Source organism: Periplaneta americana, chromosome 8 (genome assembly GCF_040183065.1).
Source record: "Periplaneta americana isolate PAMFEO1 chromosome 8, P.americana_PAMFEO1_priV1, whole genome shotgun sequence".
Taxonomy (NCBI): domain Eukaryota; kingdom Metazoa; phylum Arthropoda; class Insecta; order Blattodea; family Blattidae; genus Periplaneta; species Periplaneta americana.
In genome coordinates this window covers 1,403,497-1,427,500 of record NC_091124.1, presented here as the reverse complement: position 1 = coordinate 1,427,500, position 24,004 = coordinate 1,403,497, and the positions used below count along the sequence as shown (strand labels likewise).

Genomic DNA, 24,004 nt, shown 5'->3' with positions numbered 1-24,004 from the left:
AGTAGACTACTCACTTCATCGGTAACAAGGTTTTTTTTTTTAATTCACTTTTAGTTTAGTTGCTAGGCATTTGTTTAAATTTCATCAGCAAAAGAAAGATGTATTGCGTACCGTGTGCAGTCAACTGTTCCGTCTCGGACAGATTGTCTTATGTTTTATTCACAGACATGTTGAACACAGGGTTCTAAGGCAGCAGGCATACACACGTATCAAACTTGTCACATGGCAGATGTGCACGTCCTCAGAGTGATTCGCCAGAGAGATGAAGCGTTGAACCTGTGCCTTAAATCTTGCGTACGTCATGATCGTGGCGGATAGAACAAATGAAATGGGCTTTTTATTTAGTTATTTATTATTACATTTGGACTTATTTCTAAGGTTCGCTAAGAATATTGCAATACAAACAGTCTACAAGCTAACCGAGTTAGGCGTAACATTAGCGAACATGATTTTATAAACTATGTCACAAACGAATTTGTTAGTATGAGTGAAACGAATCAAAGCCAAGGTAGGTAAATACACACAAGATTATTGGCCAGTTTCTTCAAATAATGTGTAATTTAGCTAAAGTAACAACCTGTCTGTTTTTAACATTTTGTTCCTGTGTTGTCCATGTTTTCAATATAATCTTGTTTAAAACAACCAACTATTTTAACTACTCAACAGCAGTTGGTAATGATTCTGTACATGTAAAATAATTTTTGATTGGCTGAAATCATTCTTTAAATTCTGTGTTCTAGAATAAGTCAAGAAAAATGTAAATACATCTTGATTACACAACTTTTAACACTGTATCACTTCGGAATATGTATGATAAGAACTTTCTTGTGTTAAATTTCAACGTACCTTGTTTACATGTTTCGACCTATTTATGGGTCATCTTCAGAACTGGTCGTTGTTGGTCTTGGCGCCACTTGTTCTGTTTCCTGTGAGGGTGTGTTCCTGTGGTATAGTGTAGAGTCAAAGAGTGTGTGTGTTTTGAAGTTGAGTTGTGTGTTGAGAATTTCGTTGGGGTGTGTTTTTGTGTGTCTGTATATTTCATATTGTTCTAGTGTGTTGAGTTTCTGGCTTTTTGGTTGGATGTGTAGTATTTCCATGTATGTGTTGATGTCTCTGTGGGTGTGGTTAGCATTACAAAACACCTCCACACATGCAGAACACATCACAAATGCCAACCACACCTACAGAGCCATCAACACAGATATGGAAATACTGCACATCCAACCAAAAAGCCAGAAAATAAACACACTAGAACAATATGAAATATACAGACACACGAAAACACACCCCAACGAAATTCTCAGCACACAACTCAATTTCAGAACACACACACCCTTTGACTCTACACTATACCACAGGAACACACCCACACAGGAAACAGAGCAAGTGGCTCCAAGACCAACAACGACCAGTTCTGAAGATGACCCATAAATAGGTCGAAACATGTAAAAGTCACAACCTGTTATAGTAGGCCATGATCGTTAAACAAAAAGTTGACAACTGAAAGTTGCAGGTGACTGATGTTGAATAATAAGGTAAGGTTATAGTTCTAAAGTGAAACAAATGAATATGACATAGTAATATCACAGTCTAGTATATACAGTCACGAAGCTCAAAACGTAGGAAATATGCATCCATAGACAATGCGAAATAGGACCTGCACAGTCTATTGTTCCCAGCACCCTCATCAACTCAAGCTTAGTGACTGTATATACTAGACTGTGGTCATATCATATTATTCGTAAAGAAATGGGGTGATTAATAAATCTGGGGGGTCCACATCTGTGGAGTAACGGTCAGCGCGTCTGGCCGTGAAACCAGGTGGCCCGGGTTCGAATCCCGGTTGGGGCAAGTTATCTGGTTGAGGTTTTTTCCGGGGTTTTCTCTCAACCCAATACGAGCAAATGCTGGGTAACTTTCGGTGCTGGACTCCGGACTCCTTTCACCGGCATTATCACCTTCATTTCATTCAGACGCTAGATGTTGATACAGCGTCGTAAAATAAACCAATAAAATAAAAATAAATAAATAAATGTGGGGTATATAAACACAGAAATAGTTAATTTAACACATTTAACTTAAGTGTGATATTAATTTCTAAATGAATCCAGTTCTCTGTAATGATATTATTATTATTATTATTATTATTATTATTATTATTATTATTATTATTATTATTATTATTATTATTCATTACAATTTCAAACAACTCATTGGCGTGATATTGATGTGTGAATCGTTTCGACTATCAATTGCATTGTTGTCTGTAGACTAGGCCCGCATGGAATGAGGAAGCCATTATGAAGTAGTTAACGAGAAGGCTCCGCCTTGTTAAATTTAAATGCGGGGAGTATGAAGACAGAAATGAAAAGAAATATCAAACTTTTATTTTCAATCTCGATCATCCTTATAATCCCAACCATGCTCAATCACACACAGCAGATACGTTTCACGCATTTTAGGAATTCAATAAATCCTTTGTCATTTTCTCTATATTATCGTTTCTCTGTTTTTCTCTCTTTATTTATATTTACTCCTATTCACTCTCTTACCTCTTTCTTGTCCCCTCTATTTACTTACTTACTACTTTCCTACATTTTATCTTGTCGCTAATTTCATTTACATATTCTCCCCGTCGCGGTTAATTGTAGTCTTCCTCTGCACATTTGTCTTTATCTCTTATCACGTGCTCTTCATTTGCATGGTGTGTTGCGTAACGTCTTGCGTGTGGGTTCCTCAATCTGTATCCTCATCTCAGCTAATCGCTTCCCTCGCCAACCCCCACTCGCTTCCTTCTGCATCTTACACATCCCAACCCAGAAACCCGTCTAGTTCCATCTTCTGTTCCAGTCAAATCCATCTCTGTCTATCGGCTCACTCTGACCATATGTTAAACAATACATCCAGTGAAATTTATTTACCTACTTCCTCATTAAGGGGAGAGGACGATATTTTTTGGTGAAAAATGAGTAAATTTTGAAAAAAAAAAAATTTGTCTTTACAATACTTTGTGATATGTGTGGAATGCATTGCATAATATTTTGTGGTATTTGTGTCCTTACCGGATGTTGAGATGCAATTTTTAAACTTTCTGCGCTATGGATTTTTAAATCACACGTCCCCTTTTATTGTTGTTTCCTGTAAATTAAATTATTTTTTTTAAATACTCTTTGATATATGTGGAATGCATTGCATAACAATTTGTGGGTATTTGTGTCATTATCACATGCTGAGACGCCATTTTTAAACTTCCTGTGCTATGGATTCTTAAACCACACGCCCCCTTTATCGTTGTTTCTGGTAACTTCATTTTTTTTTTTGCTACATTGCCAGACAAAAATGGATATAATTTCTGAACTATTAAAGATACATGCATGAAATTTAGAACACACATTCTTTAGACTATTAGGAAACTTTCCTCTGTAACAGAATTTTGTTAATTGATTTCATTTTTAAAATATGTCCGTTTGTTTGCGAAAAAAGGAAATAAAAAAGTGTTATTAAATTTTAATTGTTTATTTTACAAACATAGGGACTAATATCAAAATTCTGTTACAGACAGTTTGTAGAGCATGCTTTTGCAAATACATTGCAAAAAACTGTTTGAATCTATCTTTAAAAACGGTTTAGATATATCGGTTTTAGTACAATCCTGCATTCGGTATATTTTTTCCAAATCTGGGCTCCCAATTTTTTTTTTTCAAAATATTTATATTTGGTTGAGTTGCTACAGCTATGAACTCTCTATATATAAAAAAATTAATATTTTACACCAAATAGGAAAAAAAGTTAAAAAAAATACCATCCTCTCCCCTTAAACAAAGTATACAGAGCGAAAACAAATTAATTTACAGATTTTCAGAAAATGCGCGTTCTTTAACATGGTGGACAACGATAATAAATTTTAGGTACTGTATACAGTCTGTATTTTCTATTTTATTTTTATTTTAGTTGGTTATTTAACGACGCTGTATCAACTACTAGGTTATTTAGCGTCGATGAGATTGGTGATAGCGAGATGAGGCCGAGGATTCGCCATAGACTACCTGGCAGTCATTACGGTTGGGGAAAACCTCGGAAAAAATCCAACCAGGTAATCAGCCCAAGCGGGGATCGAACCCGCGCCCGAACGCAACTTCAGACCGGCAGGCAAGCCCCTTAACCGACTGAGCCACACCGGTGGCTTGTATGTTCTAATACATAAAACATAATTGGGATTACTGAAGAATACGATAGTCATATTACACCCCGCTGATGAAATAAAGATGGCGACGATGACGTAATATAATAATTATATATGCAAGGCATACCAAAAGCCTCAACAAACCTAACGTATCATTGATTCTCGACTTTACGTTTTTGGTAGATTGAGAATTTTCGTAAAGTTCCGTGTCGTATTCTCCAATAGACCCAAATGATTTTGGGTTTCCTATCTGTACGGACTTTTCATATACAGGGTGATTAAGGAAAACAGCAAATATTTTATGGGGTAATAGTATGGACTATTTTGAGTAAAAAAAAGTTCATGTATACATGTGTCCATTTTTCAACTGGTGTGGAGATACAGCTGTTTGAATGTTACGCATAACAGGCCTTACAAGTGGTATGAAGGAACGACAAATCACTTGCCGATTTTACATTCGTTGTTTATTTATGACATTATAAATCTCTCCGCAGTGCTTATGAAGAGAAGGCATATGTCACTGTTGATAGTGATTCGTACGGCGGATGGGGACGTTAAGCCTGGCGGCCCCCTTGGTGCTATTCGACAGGAGTAGGCTACGTGCCGGCACCGGGTTTCCCCTTCTCCCTTCCTCACCTTCACCATTCTCACCCATTCCCTACACTACAATTACACGAACACTTACACATACACTCACCTAGTACACGATATAACGCTTCACAGATAAACATCAAGCATAACGTGGCCTGCCAAAGCGGTGTGCAACTTGAAAATGGGACACAATCCTGCCATCTATCCGCAGTATGTGGAACCCGAATCACGTTAAGTTAAGTAGGTAGGCATTAAACACACATACACATTATATATGGAAAAAATATATATATATGTGTATCTTTGCAACGTCACAGTTTACGGACAGGGAAAGAGAGATAGCAAAAGCTTGTCTACTCTGTGAGAAAAAGTAAGTAGGTATAAACTCTCAGGCAAGCAGTGACAAGAGCATTGGAATGGAAGCAACCAGATACCTTTTGTTTTACTTTTTAGCACTTCGACGCCCACGATCAAGATAAACCTCTTAAAACAGTCACTCGTCGGCAGAGATATTAAACAGCATGTGTACTAAATCAATGCCTTTCAACATTTCAGTGCACTTTTTCGTTCTGTGAACATTAAACGTTGCTCTTCTGAGGTCGGCTTGCAGTTATTTTATGAGGGCGGCAATATTCATTCCTTGTGTTTACTTTGTTTTTGCATACTTGCTTTTCATTCACCCTCAAAGACAAAAAATTGATATGAGTAAAATCTAGGGACCTTGGTGGCCAGTGCACATGACCACCATAGCAGACACCTCCTTCGGGAATGTGAGATTTAGATGAAGTGTCATCTTAGGGATAAAAATGTACTGGGGCTCCGTCATGCTGGAAGAACATGCCCAGCCTTATAGCCAATGTAACAACAAACAGCTGTTTCTCTACACCCATTATGAACAAAAGATCGACAAGTATTATTCGTTTGTACGTACTCAGTTTATAGTCATACGTCTTGGGCTTCTTTGCTTCGTCTTGGGATGCCAATTTCCCCTATTGTGCTCGTCTCTATGTCCGCGTTTTCCTCAACGTGTTTCAGCCATTACACACATTCTTTACACGAGCTTTTAACGAAAAAATGGTAGTCGGCATCAGCCAACAGAATACGTTGAAATCTTGTTCAAATTGACCTAACACCAGAGGTCTACATCGGACGTTTTCGCTCGAGCGCCAAGTAGTTTATAGCATAATCCGATAGGTAGCGCACATGCATGATGGGTAAAATTGTCACGAGCCATAAATCCTCGAACGGTATAAGCCGAGCGTTAGACATTCGTTCTTGTTACAGTGATGAACTGTGTAGTAACATCATAGATGTTTATCATTTCAAAACTTTGCAGTGTTTAACTAACCTCTCCATAGTACAACTTCAAAACTTGCTTTAAAATGTAATATAAATGTTGTAGGTAATTTTTTTTTTTTTCCACATAGGAGTGATTTTGTTTTTTCCACATCTGATAGATGTAATTGGATGTAAATGTAATTATTATAAACGGAGAACACAATCACGATAATGCAAGAACCGTATCACGTTTTCTAGTAAAAATAATAATCTCTAATAATTAGTATATCAATCTTTGCGTCTGTAACAGTTGTGCAGCATGATTATTCGTTTTATTATATTTTCTGTGACGTTATCTCTGTACTAATATTGTTATTAATCTACTGCTATATCGACAATATTTTGTAAAACGTTTCTACATTGTCGCAATATATAGGCGGAACAGTATGTATGGACCTATCATATTATATATGTGGTAAATCAAATATTGAATAATTATTAATTAGCAATAATAACTGTATATCGAAGTTTTTCATACTATTTTATTTATAACTTCATGTTCCTGTTTTGGTACGTTCCATTAAACGTTTGTCAAAAACGCAGAAAATAAAACCTTATTTTTACCGTGTGAGCAAAACATATGTGTATCTTATCTGTCGCCTTCCATACAAGATAAGACATGTCGGTGAGATGACCTTGTACTGTGCTTCTATTTATTACGAGCGTATCACGACCGATCGTATCTCACTCGAGGGTGCGACACTCGACCGAGTTCAAGCGAGCGATTTAACTCCAATGCAGCACTCTGCCTAACACGTTCTTTGCCTCCAGTGTTCGTATTCACTTTTCTTAAATACTTACAATTTTTCCAATTCGTAATTAGTATCCATTATTTTCTGCTGAAGTCTGATTCAGTGGTCACTAGTTCTAAGTAGCCGCATGTAGGTCACCTTTTAATAATCCCTCTTCATATGCCGCAACTCAGCTGTAAAGGGTAATGAGATGATACGCTGGCACGCCCCAACGAATTTCCATTGTATTCTTTTATAACTCACCGCTCGAGCGAATCGCCCCCACGGCCACTCCTGGCTGCTCCAAGACTAACTAATACCATTATAAAGTACTCAGTCCTTCTAGCATCTCTACCAACTTCAAATAATTACCGGTAATTTATTAAACAGTAATGTAACGTTATGCGTTGCATGCATGTAGTCACGATGAAAACAAGGTGTAATATCTAACAATCATGACTACATAACATTTCCCTAAAGTTTAGTAGAAATCGCTGTACACAGAGAGATTTGTACTAAAATTATTATATTTCATGTGCATCATTCCCTGATAAATTGACTCGTAGATACTGAATATGAACAAAATCCGTCCAATAGTTTAGTAGAAATCGCTGTACACAGACAGACTAGTACTAAAATTATTATATTTCATGTACATCATTCCCTGGTAAATTGACTCGTAGATACTGAATATGAACAAAATCCGTCCAATAGTTTAGTAGAAATCGCTGTACACAGACAGACTAGTACTAAAATTATTATATTTCATGTACATCATTCCCTGATAAATTGACTCGTTGATACTGAATATGAACAAAATCCGTCCAATAGTTTAGTAGAAATCGCTGTACACAGACAGACTAGTACTAAAATTATTATATTTCATGTACATCATTCCCTGATAAATTGACTCGTAGATACTGAATATGAACAAAATCCGTCCAATAGTTTAGTAGAAATCGCTGTACACAGACAGACTAGTACTAAAATTATTATATTTCATGTACATCATTCCCTGATAAATTGACTCGTAGATACTGAATATGAACAAAATCCTTCCAATAGTTTAGTAGAAATCGCTGTACACAGACAGACTAGTACTAAAATTATTATATTTCATGTACATCATTCCCTGATAAATTGACTCGTAGATACTGAATATGAACAAAATCCGTCCAATAGTTTAGTAGAAATCGCTGTACACAGACAGACTAGTACTAAAATTATTATATTTCATGTACATCATTCCCTGATAAATTGACTCGTTGATACTGAATATGAACAAAATCCGTCCAATAGTTTAGTAGAAATCGCTGTACACAGACAGACTAGTACTAAAATTATTATATTTCATGTACATCATTCCCTGATAAATTGACTCGTAGATACTGAGTATGAACAAAATCCGTCCAATAGTTTAGTAGAAATCGCTGTACACAGACAGACTAGTACTAAAATTATTATATTTCATGTACATCATTCCCTGATAAATTGACTCGTAGATACTGAATATGAACAAAATCCGTCCAATAGTTTAGTAGAAATCGCTGTACACAGACAGACTAGTACTAAAATTATTATATTTCATGTACATCATTCCCTGATAAATTGACTCGTAGATACTGAATATGAACAAAATCCGTCCAATAGTTTAGTAGAAATCGCTGTACACAGACAGACTAGTACTAAAATTATTATATTTCATATACATCATTCCCTGATAAATTGACTCGTAGATACTGAATATGAACAAAATCCGTCCAATAGTTTAGTAGAAATCGCTGTACACAGACAGACTAGTACTGAAATTATTATATTTCATGTACATCATTCCCTGATAAATTGACTCGGAGATACTGTATATGAATAATTTTGAGAAAATGATAACAAACTTTCGAAATATAGTATTGAATAATAATAATAATAAATATAATAATAATAATAGTAATAATAATAATAATAATAATGTTCGTTATGATTCAAGGCATACTGTATTAATTCTATTCAGCCGAGAATTATGAAAGTTTATTAGAATTGTTCAGTTGATCTTCTGAGAGTTTATCTTGTAGTTTAATAGTCAGTGTCCTTCTTCTCTAAACTCTGTCCAGCGAAATAATAAATTGAAGTAAACCATAGAACACCAATAGATCTGTTCACATGGCAACAAAAAGAAAAGTGTCATTGCCAATTCAGATATCTCAAGACCACGCGTATGACGTGTTTACATCGCTCTTTTCTTCCGTTGCTCCAGACTGCAGTATTAATTAACGACAAATTTCCATGACGACACAATTATTGTGTTGGCATTTGTTTACAATTAACTGCGACTCAAGGCCCTGTTCACACCGCACGTATCTAGCTGCGTGCGTAGTGTTGTATGCTGTATGGTCAGCGCGTTTAATCTTAACAACGCCAGCGGTTACAGCATAAATCAACACAACGTTAAGATTGCCAAAACCTCAGCGCTCCACATCTTTTCGCAGACTTCCTGACAACATAGCTACTGTCTCTGGCATCCCTAAACTACGTCCAACGCACGCACGATCCCCGTGGAGGTATTAGCTCTATTCCTCTACGCTACAAGCAGTACCCAGTCTCCTATTTTTTTTTCTGTTTTCTTTTGTTTTTGTGTTCTCTTGTAATATCGTGAAACGTTGCTTAGCGACGAAAGATATTTTTCATTGATTATTACTAAGACAAATACGTGACATAGAAGATTTGTACGATCTGCGCTGCCAAATCACGTACTTGTTGTTACTTTTCAGACTTACCTACTTACAAATGGCTTTTAGAGAACCCAGAGGTTTATTGCCGCTCTCACATAAGCCCGCCATCGGTCCCTATCCTGAGCAAGATTAATCCAGTCTCTACCATCATATCCCACCTCCCTCAAATCCATTTTAATATTATCCTCCCGTCTACGTCTCGGCCTCCCCAAAGATCAAAGACCTTTTTCTCTCAGGTCTTCTAACTAACATTGTATATGCATTTCTGGATTCACCCATACGTGCTACATGACCTGACCATCTCAAACGTCTGAATTTAATGTTACTAGTTATGAAGAATACAATGCGTGCAGTTCTGCGTTGTGTAGCTTTCTCCATTCTCCTATAACTTCATCCCTCAGTTTATTCTCGAACATCCTTAACCTCTGTTCCTCTCTCAAAGTGAGAGTCCAAGTTTCACAACCATACATAACAACCGAGACGTAGATGGGAGGATAATACTAAAAAGGATTTGAGAAAGTTGAGATTTGATGCTAGAGACTGGATTAATCTTGCTCAGGATAGGGACCATAGCAATGGCGGGCTTATGTGAGGGCGGCAATGAACATTTGGGTTATTTAAAAGCTATTTGTGAGTATGTAATATCCTGCTAGAGGGGAAGACAAGGCCTCATGGCATTTTTGCCATGTTAAATCATCATCATCATCATCATCATCATCATCATCATCATCATCAACCTATCAAGTACCAGTCCCAAAAGCACTGTAACCGCCTGAAAAAGCGAATTTCTTGCCATCTTTTCATAGGTCGACCACGTGACCGTTTCCCATTTGGACGATACTTCATTATTGCCTTAGGGATCCTGGATGAAACCATTCTTGAGACGTGTTCCTTCCAGTTTCGATCCCATTTAGTGTAGCCAGCTGTTCGGCGCATGAATCTCATCTCGCAAGCTGTTAGTCTGCTTTCATCTTTTGTCCTTATAGTCCACGCTTCACTCCCATAACATAGGACTGGTCATGCTTTTATTTGATAAAGACGAGTACGAGTTGATTTTTGCACTAATGAAGGTTTTAAAACTCTCTTAATGATGCCCATTGATTTGTTGAATTTTACAATTTTCTCTGTTAAGGGGAGGCAGAGGTGAAATTTTCGAACAAAACTGAAGAAAAAATGAAAATTTGGTTTTTTCCATTTTTATTATTTTTATTTTGATATTCCGATGTTAGTTTTTGATATTGTGCCCTTAAAAGTATGAAATTAAAACCAAGATAACTGTATTACTATATTATTCCCATAATAAACTAATACTTATCATTATTTATATACCTTCTCTGAACACATAAATAAAAAGAAATATTGAAAATTTCTTACAATATGGTGCATGGAGCATTTTATATCAAACGATATAAAGTTTTATAAAATTAGTAATATTTACAGAACTATTGTACTTAGAAAGTTGAAACTTAGTATGTCCATTACTAATAGCATACTTAGTATCCATGATCAATTTCAAACAAATCGGATAAATTTTTTGGATTTTGAAATATTCACCTCTGCCTCCCCTTACATCCAAATTTTCAACAAAAGAAAGTTTATATCCTAAATAATTAAACTCATTAACTCTTTCCAAAATTGTGTTATTTAAACAAATTTTGCTTGGTATTGGGTATTTACCACAAAAGGCCATTATTTTTGTTCTGTTAATGGATATTTCCATTGAATATTTTTGAGCTATTAAATAAATAAATAAATAAATACTGAAATAGCGTCCTCATGTAGTACGGAAAATTTTATCTTGCAGTAAAAAGTCTGCGGAACTCGGGTCGACCAGCATTTTTAGTAGAAACTCTATCAAGTTCACGGTCATGTAGTGTCCATGGGGTTACCTGGTGTTTGTCATACAGTTAGGAAAGGACTCGGAAACACCCAACCAGGTAAAGAGCCGTACAAGATTGGAACACAGGCCCTTGCACGAGAAGTGTCGTATGTACACAGAGTACTTCGCTAATCGCAGCTTTCGAAATGCTTTGCCATTTCTACGTATTCACGGAGACGTAGATTTTCACGGCAGGGTAATGAAGCTGCTTTGTTCATTCAGATGCAGCGCGATCGGTCCACGAGAACAGACCGTGGGAACAATTATGAACGATCTACGAGTCTGTTTGGAAATTAATTTAACTCTGTGTGACGTACCTAGTTAACAGTCTGACGAAAATTGAGGCTTTGTTCTTGACACGTCTTCGTCATTGTGTACTCGGAATGTCAGTAACGTTGAGGAAAATCTTACTCATCTTGTGTGCCTACGAAATTCATTACATTATTATTGTTATTATTATTATTATTATTATTATTATTATTATTATTATTATTATTATAACTACTACTACTACTACTACTACTACTACTACTACTATTACTAGTGCTTACTTACTTACTTACTGGCTTTTAAGGAACCCGGAGGTTCATTGCCGCCCTCACATAAGCCCGCCATTGGTCCCTATCCTGAGCAAGATTAATCCATTCTCTATCATCATATCCCACCTCCCTCAAATCCATTTTAATATTATCTTCCCATCTACGTCTCGGCCTCCCCAATGGTCCTTTTCCCTCCGGCGTCCCAACTAACACTCTATATGCATTTCTGGATTCGCCCATACATGCTACATGTCCTGCCCATCTCAAACGTCTGGATTTAATGTTCCTAATTATGTCAGGTGAAGAATACAATGCGTGCAGCTCTGCGTTGTGTAACTTTCTCCATTCTCCTGTAACTTCATCCCTCTTAGCCCCAAATATTTTCCTAAGCACTTTATTCTCAAACACCCTTAACCTATGTTCCTCTCTCAAAGTGAGAGTCCAAGTTTCACAGCCATAAAGAACAACCGTAATATAACTTTTACCAATTCTAACTTTCAGATTTTTTGACAGCAGACTGGATGACAAAAGCTTCTCAACCGAATAATAACACGCATTTCCCATATTTATTCTGTGTTTAATTTCCTCCCGAGTGTCGTTTATATTTTTGTTACTGTTGCTCCAAGATATTTGAATTTTTCCACCTCTTCGAAGGATAAATCTCCAATTTTTATAGTTCCATTTCGTACAATATTCTGGTCACGAGACATAATCATATAGGTCTACTTAGAGTAAAAGAAAGCTAATGTACTTATACATTACTGTGAACTTGATCTTTTCTGTTTACCTCGGCTTAGTGATACATTAGTGTGGTCCTTGGCTTCGACAGACAACAGTATCTTACGAAAATTCATATCGTTATGTTCGTGTAGTTTTATGCCAGTAACCTCGAAAGTATTTCTCAGAAAAATTGTGATGTTTTTAAATTCACAGTTCATATTGCAGACACCAAGATCTCGACGCACTGTCCTTGTTCAAGGTCCGTCCAAGTAATGTGTGAATCTTTCATTAACAATGTTAGTATAGCTTGCGTGTTCCTATGACATGCATGGGAAGCTACAAACTTCATTACAGGAAAAATTATAAATATTTTCTTGATCACCAGATGTACACTAAATCTGTCGTTTACAGCAATATATATGATCCTTTCTCATATTAAATACAGGAATAATAGTTTTTTGTGAATTATTTAGTGAATTATTATTATTATTATTATTATTATTATTATTATTATTATTATTATTATTATTATTATTATTCTTTTTAATGCCCTTAATGACAAACCATTCCACAATGTACAAATATTCTGAAAGTAGCACAAATATAACTACTATTCTCAAATTTAGAAATCAGTACAAAGACTTGAACATTTTAAAAATTACAAATGTTAAATGTTATGTTTTATTTAACGACGCTCGCAACTGCCGAGGTTATATCAGCGTCGTCGGTGTGCCGGAATTTTGTCCCGCAGGAGTTCTTTTACATGCCAGTAAATCTACTGACACGAGCCTGTCGCATTTAAGCACACTTAAATGCCATCGACCTGGCCCGGGATCGAACCCGCAACCTTGGGCATAGAAGGCCAGCGCTATACCAACTGCGCCAATCACCCCGACTAAAAAGTATGAGGATGTGAATATTCAATACATGTTGACTTGGGCAGACGGACGGACGGATGGATGGTGAATGGATACATGGGTGGATGGATGGATTGATGGATGGTTGGATGGATGTATTGATGGATGGATGGATACATGAGAGGATGGATGGATGGATGGATGGATGGATGGGTGGGTGGGTGGGTGGATACATGAGTGGATGGATGGATGGATACATGAGTGGATGGATGGATGGATGGATGAATAGATGCATGGATACATGGATGGATGCATTGATGGATGTATGGATGCATGGGTACATGAATGGATGCATTGATGCATACGTGGATGGATGGATGGATGAATAGATGCATGCATACATGGATGTATGGATGCATGCATGGATGGATGTATGGATGCATGCATGGATGGGTGGATGGATGGATGCATAGGTGGATGGGTAGTTGGATGGATGGTTGCATGGATGCATTGGTGGATGTATGGATGCACGCATGGATGGATGGATGTATGGATCCACGCATGGATGGATGGATGTATAGGTGAATGCATGGATGGACGGATGAATAGTTGCTTGGATGGATGGATGCATACATGGATCCATGCTTGGATGGATGAATGAATTGAGGATGAATAGATTCATGGATGGATGGCTGAATGGGCGGAGGACGAATTTTATGCTGAAAGAGTTACAACCCATGAGTTTCTTAGGCCCATTGCTTCTCAGTTTCTACATGAGCGAGAAATGTCCAGTAAATTTTTCTCGAAGCCCTGTCATTTAAGGGCGACTACATGGACTTCCCAGGTGTACTACTCCCCTCGAAGAAAACCTTTGTAATAATTATTATTGCCCTTAAACTCCATCTGCCTTGGTCAGGTTCAAACCCGTGTACCTCGATGAACTGTGAAGCATCGTGTGTCTTTACAGACTTGTATTTCATTATCTGGTTCGAATCCAGCCTTTTAAAGCCTTGTTTGTTGTTGTGGCTCAGTAAGTGCAGCAAGCGATTAGCAGTCAGATAAAATCATTGCATAGTCGGCTATCAGGGATATCAGTTGTCTGAATGAAATGGATGTTCCCGCTATCTGGACTTATATTGTATTGTTCCATGATTCCTTGACCCAGATAAGTCCAGCTTCTGCCGATTTGTAGACTTTGACACTCGCATCGAACAGAACATAAGAACTGCCTTACCATTACCTGATCCTGAAGCTCATATTATACAGGGACATAATTTTATTTTTACTAACATTTCCTATATTAACCTGGCTATACCTTTGGAGTAAGGGAAAAACCGTTTGCTACCCCCTTCCACGACTGGAGTTCGATGATACTGGCGTAAAACACAAACAAATCACTTTACTAGGTATAGGAGGGAAGAAAAGTAGTTCATCCATTTACGTAAACTAGGAAATATCGCGTTTTTCAGTTTGATAATTTTCATTATAGGTTTTTTGTTTAATCAAAATACAGTACAGTATTAACAATGAGTGTTTTTACTCACGAACTGAGCTGTCCATGTGGACGTATTCATTATGCAGTGTATATTATACTGTCTACAGCACATTAGCGTACAATATAGAGCATGAAGTTAAATTGAAAAATAATCATAATATGGATATTTAAACACATTTTTGAAAATAGTAGCCGTTCATTTCGATACAGGCTTCAGTTCCTTTGTGTATATTATCGCACTATTGCACCTTAAGTTATTTCAATTACCAGTTTCGTCCTTCGTACTAGTAACTCATGTTGAAATAATTCTGTACCTACTCTATAAAAGAGTACCTTACGTACTGTAAATTCGATCTTCACTTCTGCCCGATTCGAAAAGATAAAATTACTCAGACATGCTATCTACTGTCCGTCCAAGTGGTTACGTCGCAGCGTCGTAAAATGGGAGGAAATCACGTGACAGTTAATTACTTAACGAGGCCCTTTTATTTAAATTATTTTAAACAGTTGTATAATATTACCTAGACGTCCAATTCCTAACAGAAATTAATATTCTCAGAAAAGAGCTAAGACAGCCCAGCCACTAGCATTTACAGAGAGGCGAATAGAAGCAGGTGGGGAAAACCGGGATGCGACGTAGGCAAATGGAAAATGATGCAATATTAAAAGCTCTTTCGTCACTGGAAAACGCGAACATATTTTTGGAACGTACTGTTTACTATCACCGTAAGGCTACTGTGACTGTATATGCTGTCTTGGATCTGTGTGGAGGACGGTTGAACTTCTTTAGTAGAGGGGGTGGGAGTGAAGTACATTAAAAAACTCAGGTACAATAAAAATTGAAGTAAAAATAAAATGATGTCCCTGTATATTCAGACCTAGCTATATTATATCGTTTCAGATGTGTATGCTGAAAAGATCTATCATAAATGCACAAAGTTTAATAAAGCAGGTGTTACAAATACGCATTGCAGTAGTATTGTTTGTGTTTCGTTGCTTGCTCGTCAACTCCGTGAAGACTTTGTCAGCCGTGTGTTGGATCCTTTGCTAAATCCCTATTGACTCTTCCCTGGGGAAGCACATCCACATATGCCTAAACGTCCGTAGTGATAACAGGAGATTTTTCTGAGTATCTGGTAGACCTTAGTAGGAATCACGAGGGGCAAACTATCACAGCTCAGACATATTCAGACGAGATAGAAAGCCATAGAAATTAATCGCAATATGCAACCTGGGTTAGCAAAACGGAGAGATGTCCTTTTGCTTCAAGACAACCCGAGACTGCATATTGCTCCACAATAGGCTATAGCTTACGTGCAGGATTTTAGAGAAGCTTTTGATGAGAAACTGGTATTAGTGTACCCTCCATACCGTCCAGATCTCTCACCAACAGATTCTCGTCTTCTTGTTTTCCTGCAGAATTATCTGGATAAACACCGTAACAGAAGAAATTTAATGGTGATGTACAGTTGCCTAATGATAAAGCGAATTGAGTTATTTAAATTCACTCTATTTGGTTTGTTGTTCAAACTCGTCCCGAAACTCACTTGAAACACTGCAAGAAAAATGTTAATGTATTTTAAATAATAGATACATAATAATATAAATCTATTCTTATTAAATGTGAATCTATTTTTTTTAGTTCCGAAATAATACATTCATTTGTTCATAGTGTTCTGCCCAAGGACAGGTCTTTCACTCCAAACCCAGCATTCTCTAATCTTTCATATTTTCTGCCTTCCTCTTTGTCTCCTCATATGATACATATATCTTAATGTCGCCTATCATCTGATATCTTCTTCTGCCCCGAACTCTTCTCCCGTTCACCATTCCTTCCAGTGCATCCTTCAGTAGGCAGTTTCTTCTCAGCCAGTGACCCAACCAATTCCTTTTCCTCATCCTGATCAGTTTCAGCATCATTCTTTCTTCACCCACTCTTTCCAACACAGCTTCGTTTCTTATTTATTTTTTTTATTTTTTTATGTTATTGGTTTATTTTACGACGCTGTATCAACATCTCAAGTTATTTAGCGTCTGAATGATATGAAGGTGATAATGCTGATGAAATGAGTCCGGGGTCCAGCACCGATAGTTACCCAGCATTTCTTATTCTGTCTGTCCATTTCACACGCTCCATTCTTCTCCATATCCACATTTCAAACGCTTCTATTCGCTTCTCTTCACTTCGTCGTAATATCAATGTTTCTGCCCCATACAATGCCACATTCCACACAAAGCACTTCACTAGTATCTTCCTTAGTACTTAGGCTACACTGCTACTTTCACTTAACAAATAGAAGAAGTCCCATTGAGAATAGAACGTACATTACGTGTAATCCACGATAAAAGAATAATAATAAAAATAAAATATTAACTGTGTAATTTAAATGACACCGTTTATTTTGGTTCGCTATCGAAATGAGAGCTTGAGGTGCTAATATTTCGCAGTGCTGGCTTTTGTCACGTTGTCATGGGAACTGAATGGTTTTTATTAATTGTGTGAGAAGCAAATGCAGGGATCCAGAGTGGGGACGGCTTTTCTAAGGCACTTGCTATGTATATAAGATAAGAGCAGTGGGCACGGCGGCGGTCAGTTAGTGTTGTGCTGTCTGCCGGACTGTGGAGTCTCCAAGCTAGCAGGTACGTCGTCAAGCGATCAGTGAAGAAGATCGACCGTGTTTCCTTTCACAGTGGTCTGTAATGTAGTGATGTCTTATGTGATGATAAAAAATGGACTGATTGTAATTGAAATAAGTGGAATGTGTGTTCGCAGTGGTCGTTGTAAGGTTTCATGTGTATTAGATGCGAATGCGTACTCATGTTTCACATTTCCCCGATTTACATCGAATTTACTGTTATTTTGTTAGAAACAATTGAAGTCCAAGAATAGCCACAACTTCATTGAACAATATTTAGCACACAGAAGCTATAAATTAGCGGTTTTTTTATATTTTCCTTGCACGTTATAATTTTTTTTTACAAAACTCAAGTATAATAACTTTAGAGTTCATATTGTACAGGGACATCATTTTATTTTTACTTCAATTTTTATTGTACCTGAGTTTTTAATGTACTTCACTCCCACCCCTTCTACTAATGAAGTTCAACCGTCCTCCACACAGATCCAAGACCGCATACACAGTCATAGTAGCCTTACGGTCATAGTAAACAGTACGTTCCAAAAATATGTTCGCGTTTTCCAGTGACGAAAGAGCTTTCAATATTAAATCATTTTCCGATAGGTACTTTCGTCCATTTGCCTACGTCGCATCCCGGTTTCCCCCACCTGCTTTTATTCGCCAGCTAGTGGCTGGGCTGTCTTAGCTCTTTTCTGAGAACATTAATTTCTGTTAGGAATTGGACGTCTACGTAATATTATACAACTATTTAAAATAATTTAAATAAAAGGGCCTCGTTATGTAATTAACTGTCACGTGATTTTCCCCCTTTCTACGATCCTGCGACAAAACCCCTTGTACGGACAGTAGATAGCATGTCTGAGTAATTTTATCTTTTCGGATCGGGCAGAAGTGAAGATTGAATTTACAGTACGTAAGGTACTCTTTTATAAAGTAGGTACAGAATTATTTCAACATGAGTTACTAGTACGAAGAACGAAACTGGTACTTGAAATTAGGTACAATAGTCTATAGTTCGATAATATGCACAAAAGAACTGAATCCTGTATCGAAATAAATGTCCACCATTTTAAAAAATGTGAGTAAATATCCATATTATGATTATTTTTAAATTTAACTTCATTCTCTATAGTGTAAGCTAATGTGCTGTAGACGGTATAATATACACTGCATAATGAATACGTCCACATGGACAGCTCACTTCGTGAGTAAAGACACTCATTGTTAATACAGTACTGTATTTTGATTAAACAAAAACCTAATGAAAAAGATCAAACTCAAAAGCGCAATATTTCCTAGTTTACGTAAATGGATGAACTACTTTTCTTCCCTCCTATACCTAGTAAAGTGATTTGTTTGTATATTACGCCAGTATCATCGACCTCCAGTCGTGGAAGGGGGTAGCAAACGGCGTTGATCCAGAGGTATAGGCAAGTTAATATTTGAAATGTTAGTAAAAATAAAATGATGTCCCTGTAGAAATTTCGCACATAATAAAATTGTAGACAGAATTATATACGTCATACTGAAGTCGGAAATATAATTTTTATTGAGTTGGGTTGGTTTTATTGCAATAGCTGCACAATGAGCTATTCTGTGGATTAAACTTTTGACAATTAAGTAGTCCTTTGTTTTTTATTGAATTGTTAAAAACAATTGAAGAACGCTTGAACTAAACCGTACAATGCAATAACTTCATATATTCTTATGAGCTATATAGCCATAGAAAAGTTTTAAACTTACGCATTGTTTTGTTTTAACGAGGTACGTTTAAGTTGGCTCCTATTCTGGAATAATGTCCGTTATCTTTTCTGTAATATTCCACGCGCATCTTGCTGCTTAGCAACCCGTAACGTGTCATTACTGGAAAAACAAACGAAGTTTGGATATTATCTTATATGTATTACATTCAAGATAAAACTAGTGGCTTGGGCAGCGAATGCTGTATTTTATTTCGTTGTACTGGTTACGATATTCATAAAAAATTCAAGTTCTTTGTTTTATGATTATGCTGAGATTATTCTCAGTTATTTGAAATCACACAACCACCGGTCACTTAAACATTACTACGAATCCCCCCCCACCATATTTCTTAATTGAGTAAATATTCGTTAAAACAATTGAAGACGAGACTTTAAGCTAGACCTTGAAAAACACAATAATTTCGGCTTTCTTGTTCACTCAATTATATGCGGCTATAAAAGATCGTAAATCACATTTTTACTGAACTGTAGTCTATATATTTTTATTAAGAGCAATAGAGATTTGAGTATCTTTAATCCAGCGGTGACCAAAGCGGTGTCGTGACTACATCGTGTAATCACAGACATTCAAACGGGTACGAGGAGTTTCCTGTGTGTTTCATTCACGTACTGAAGGCAAGCAGTGGCGCTCTACAAACTCTGTCTCTACGAGCAGTAAGAGGTGGTTTCGTAAAGAATGAGAAAAACTTTTTTGTTGTTCTGTAATATGTTTACTTTGCTCAACGGTTCAATTAGGAGTATATAGAAACATTAATTGGCACGCTGAATAATGTATTATTATTATTATTATTATTATTATTATTATTATTACTGACCAGTAAGTAGGCCTATGTGTTTCTATTATTCTTTTGTACGTGCATGAATATTGATATTTTTAGATCTACTCCCTAGAAGGATAAAATTATTAGGTTTCATCTCAATTTTAAATGTCCACACCTGTGGAGTAAAGGTTAGAGCGTCTAGCCGCGAAACCAGGTGGCCCGGGTTCGATTCCCGGTCGGGGCAAGTTACCTGGTTGAGGTTTTTTCTGGGGTTTTCCCTCAACCCAATATGAGCAAATGCTGGGTAACTTTCGGTGTTGGACCCCGGACTCATTTCACCGGCATTATCACCTTCATCTTATTCAGAAGCTAAATAACCTAAGATGTTGATAAAGCGTCGTAAAATAACCTACTAAAATAAAAAAATAAAAAATCTCAATTTTAATCTTCTTAATCTTTAGATGAGGGTAACTATTTATTATTCATTTAATAATAATATTGTAGAAAAACTGATTCAATATTATGTGCTAGTGAACTGTTAAACGTCAGGAATTTACACGTCTTAAATCATAGCCAGGAAGAGAAAGATGAGATAAATAAATGTAAGGAAGTCAGCTACCTAATGGGGTTTGAAATATCTCGTGCTGTAAAGCCTTTTAATAGAACAGAATTTCTCAAAAGAGTAATGATTAAAATAGCTTAAATAACTTGTCCACAATAAGTTTTTAATTTTGAAAAACTACGAATTTCTTGACCAAGTATTGAGAGAAGAATTTAGAAAATTCCTGATTATATTCTAGAGGAAGGTTAAAAAAGAAGCAAGAAAAATCGTATATTATTCACTGGCTCTTGATGACAGCAGTGACATTACTGATACAGCAAAGCTTGAGATTTTTATCCGCGGGATTAATCAAGATGTTAGTACAGGAACCGCCACTGGTTGTAGTTTTCATGCCAAGTAGCTTTCCTCCGTCTCCTTACTTCATAGGCTATCTGTCGCATGTAATCTCTGCAGCTCGAGTTTTGGTCAACGCTGGTTTAATCTGTTATATGAATAAGTCTAAATTCATGTTTCTTAATGAACTTAATTTTTTTTGCTCAAAGCACGTAAATAGCGAATTTACGAATGTGCTCCACACATTAAATATTCTAATACTCAAGTTAGGGAAATATCTGAAATCTGAATTCTATCGTGGTTCAGCTGAAATGACTGAATTACCTTTTATTAAAAAATAACTAAATTATACAGTAAATTTATTGACGGTTTTCAATGCAGTAACTTTCATAGCTTTGTTCACTGTTTTGGTATGTACAGCATACTTAAATCACTAAACCGAGACGTGAATACTCTCAATAAATTAGAAACATCTGAAGATCGAGTTTAAATAAACCTTAAAGCATAATAGCTCCTCATAAATTTTGTTCACTTCTATAGGTATATCAATTCGTGTTTTTATTTAGCTTATAGTAGCCATATTTTATTGCAAACAGTTGAAGTTCGCAGTTTAACCATAGAGTTCAGTGCTTATACGTACAGCATAGCATATGGTCTTGTGCAATGTGCTATATAAAGGTCTTAAACCTGCGTTTTCTTTCTGTTATTTATTAAAATTGTAGAATAATTTATTAGGAAAAATTAAAACAGGAAATTTGTGAGATGGTACAATTTGATGTCCTTTCGTTTCATAAAAAGTCATAAATTCCTGCCTTCATTTGCTTTTAATCCTAAATATTTTATGACAATTGAAACACGAATCAGTGAGTGTCCGATGCAATTATGAGAAAGTTTATTTGTCGTAAACATATTTAAATTGTGATGAATTCAGACTTTAAATTTCCGTTTTGTCAAACACAACAAACATTTTATTAAAATAATTGAATAAAGAATTGTACTGGTATTATATTGCCATAATATTTTTTGCACTTTCTTTCATCGAATTAATATTCCATAAAAAGTTTCAAAATATTATTCCGTTACTTCTATTGAATGAAATTTTATTAAAACAAGTGAAGAACGAGTTAGCCTACTCTTAAGTTTCATTGCATTTATCGTGGAACCGGATTTTCCACAAGAATATTTTAAATTCCCCTATGTTTTCTGTTCTAGCGAATAAGCTTTTATTATTAGCAACGTAGTAAATTAATATTCTTTCGTTATTAATCTACGTTGAAATACTTTTCTGTAAGGTCGGGTATATGTGTGTAACTTACCATGCAAATTTATCAAGTGTGTATCTCACATGATTGCCAGTCTTTTTATGCAAAACAAGAGGAGGGTTTATCCAGAACATCAAACATAATAGTCGGTCTGGGCGGCGCAGTCGGTAGAGCGTTGGTCTTCTGTACCCGAGGTTGCGGGTTCGATGGTAGATGACATTTAAGTGTGCGGAACAAAATTTCGGCATACCGGCGACGCTGATATAACCTCGGCAGTTGCGAGCGTCGTTAAATAAAACGTAATTTGCAATTTTTTTTTCAAACATAATAACTTCATGTATTATTTCTTGTTCATTGCCGGACAAATGTCAGAATTTCACATTTTATTTTGTCCTGGTTAAACGTATTTGAATTGGTTGAATTATTTGTCAAACAGAACTGGTTAACAAATTAAACTCGAATTTTTAAAGCTATAACTTCCCGTATTTTCAGTTTGCTGAATTATAAATCCCATAAAAATGTTCGCTATCAGTGTTTTGTTTCAGCGTTTGTTGAAATGAATAGATAATTATGAAAGACAAATGAAAGGCGAATCTTACTAAACCGTTTTATGCATTATCTTGACTTATTTTCAGTCTCTGAACTATATTGCACAGATATCTTAAGTTCTCGTTTCACTTCTATTGCATATTTTACTATTGAAAACAGCTGAAGTACGATTCAGGTCGAGTTTGCATGCAGTATAATATAAATACGTTATGTATTTGCGTTCACTGATTTATATATGACTTTAAAATATCAGATATTCCAGTTTTTGACCCCTCGATGAATGCAGTTGATTTGTTTATTGAAAATAACTGACGCGCGAATTTAGTGAAGGAGTTGAGTGCAGTAAATCTACGTATTCCTGTTCACTGAATTACCTGTACCATACATTGCATGAGGCTAAAAATAAACAATTCTAATATTTCAAAGCATGAGTACAGACACATTTATTAGTATAGGCAAATACTCATACAGGGTGTACTGAAAAGTGTTCCAATATTTAGAAAGGAAGTAGTACGTAGCAAAACATGACATAACGTCCTGCAAACATAGATCCTAAAATTGACATCTTCAGAGAAATGAGCAAATGTTTACCATTACTGTAATATTGGAGTTCCTCAAGGATCTGATGTGGGTCCTCTACTGTTCCTTATTATAATTCATGATCTGTCTTTTAATATAAATTGTCACGCAGGCCTTTTGCTGATGACACTTTGATGGCCTTAAGGGGAGATTCCACAGAAAATCATGAAAATTTTCCAAAAAAAATTATTGGCTATTTGACTTTTTTAGAATATATATTTGCATACTCCAAATGGATTTACTTCAGTTCTGATTACAAATATGTTCAAAAATGTTTTTTTTTAATTGAGGCTCACAAATTACAAATTTGTTATTACAAATCTAGTACCTTTTTGTCATAACGTTTGCTCCCTAAAGTTACCAGATGAATGTAGCGGAGGAAAATTTTAATTTACATAAATATTCATGTTGCTTTCAAATACATTTTTCCGTAAGATTACTTTTCTTGATTCAACATCGACTTTTATATGTCAAATATTAATCAATGTGGATTAAAT

The 24,004-nt window shown here is 36.1% G+C and overlaps 1 protein-coding gene across 3 annotated transcripts in view; it reads left to right on the top strand.

The window, feature by feature from the left end:
• Window positions 1–24,004, top strand: part of Nha1 (Na[+]/H[+] hydrogen antiporter 1) — a 237,280-nt gene that overhangs the window by 81,205 nt on the left and 132,071 nt on the right. Inside the window, exon 1 of one of the 3 annotated variants that reach the window (XM_069832259.1) lies at window positions 17,560–17,699. The exons of the other annotated variants lie outside the window; for them this stretch is intronic. The gene's annotated coding sequence lies outside the window, so the exon portion shown is untranslated. Of the gene's footprint in view, window positions 1–17,559; window positions 17,700–24,004 lie in introns of those variants that run through there. 3 annotated transcript variants of the gene reach the window in all.